The following is a 1,599-nucleotide window of genomic DNA, read 5'->3' as shown; positions in this document are numbered from 1 at the left end:
AGATTGTCTTTTTGACCCCTTCACCCTTCCCCACTCCTCCATTGAAAGGTTTTCACTGACATGGGGCTATGGTGTGACACTATCAGTCTACATTGAGAGAGACAGTAAGAGACAGTCCAATGGAAACACAGGTGTCTACAATAAGAAGGTCAAGAATGCTGTTACTTTACACAGTGTGCTCACTAGGGAGAGTCCCAGAAGGAATGTTGTTCCTGCCACAGTATCAAAATGAATTGTGCATCTCCTGAGGATGGGTTTGTTTTTTATCTCATGAACTCTGAATCATATAACCAATCAAATGTCCCTTTTCACTTAGTTTTTAGAACATTTACAGAGCAATTTGAGGCCCATCTGTTATAAAAGTAATAGACTATGTGTGGTCTGGATTTTTGTTTTGGCTTCATTTCAGGCTCCTTTTCATACTTCCACCAGTAATTTTTTCTATTCCTCACCTGCTTCTATTTTTGGTATTTTGAAAAGTTGAATGCATCCTTAGAAGTGTTTTAAAGCATTTCCAGACAAGGGAGAGGCATGAAGTCATTAATTTGATTGACCAAATTAACATAAAAGTCAGTCTTACCAAATTTATTTTTTTAAGAGATCTATTTATTTATTTATTTATTTGGAGGGGAGACTGGCTGGTAAGGGGATCTGAACCCTTGACTTTGGTGTTACCAACACCATGCTCTAACCAACTGAGCTAACCAGTCGGCCCCAATATTCCCAAATTTTAAGAGTCATTTTGAATGTGGTTTTTCTTCCCAAAATTTTAGTGAATAAAACAAACAAGATGTTCTGATGACTTTCCCCTAACAGAACAACCAACAAATGTCTCAAAACACAATGGTTCAAAGATCTATGGGCCAGGCTGTGTTTAACAACCATGCAGAATGACAACTAATAGCAGGAAGGGATGGGGTTACTGATTATTGGCCCAGAACTGAAGGATGAGTATCAAAAGCAAATACTGAGTATTTAGTATTTTTACTAAAGACCGGCCCCAGCAAAGAAATGAGCAAGGTATGAAAGACTCCAAAACTTTGTCTACAAGAATATTGGTGGCACAGAATGTCAGACCAGGCCAAGACTGACCCTATGTGACACCCATAACAATGCTACCCAACCTTGAACCACCACGTTGCTTGATTGGATCATGTGATTGTCACCTGGAAGCTTCAAGTTTACCCAGGATAAGGAAAATTTGAGGTAAAAATGAAGAGAAGAGTTGATATCTTGTCAGCTGCTATAAAGACAAGCAGAGACTGCAAGTTTTTTAAAGGCTAAAACTTTAAATTATCTAGGCTGAATATTGGGGGAAGGGAGTAGAATCTGCAACAGACATAATTCAATTCTTGTATTATATGTTACAAAAATGACATTGCCTGGTATTAAAAGTTCTTACAAAAAAAATTTTAATCTTCACAAACAGCATCAGAAATAAAACCCAAGTCCTGAAAAATTCAGATTGCCTCTCCCATCTCAACCTCATTCCAAATCAAAATATGTATCTTTTTTATTCATAAAATGATGCATATACTATGAATAAAAGCCTAAAGCTGGGCATTTTGAAATGTTATCTAACTTCTGAAAGCAAATAAT

The 1,599-nt window shown here is 37.0% G+C and overlaps 1 non-coding gene across 1 annotated transcript; it reads right to left on the bottom strand.

Annotated features, from left to right (window-relative positions):
* Positions 1-635: 635 nt before the first annotated feature.
* On the bottom strand, positions 636-710 carry TRNAT-GGU (transfer RNA threonine (anticodon GGU)). Its single transcript has one exon. It is a non-coding gene; the product is annotated as a tRNA-Thr (tRNA).
* Between the last annotated feature and the right edge of the window lie 889 nt (positions 711-1,599).

This window comes from Cynocephalus volans, chromosome 1, assembly GCF_027409185.1.
Source record: "Cynocephalus volans isolate mCynVol1 chromosome 1, mCynVol1.pri, whole genome shotgun sequence".
Lineage (NCBI taxonomy): Eukaryota > Metazoa > Chordata > Mammalia > Dermoptera > Cynocephalidae > Cynocephalus > Cynocephalus volans.
This window is presented reverse-complemented; position numbering and strand designations above follow the sequence as displayed.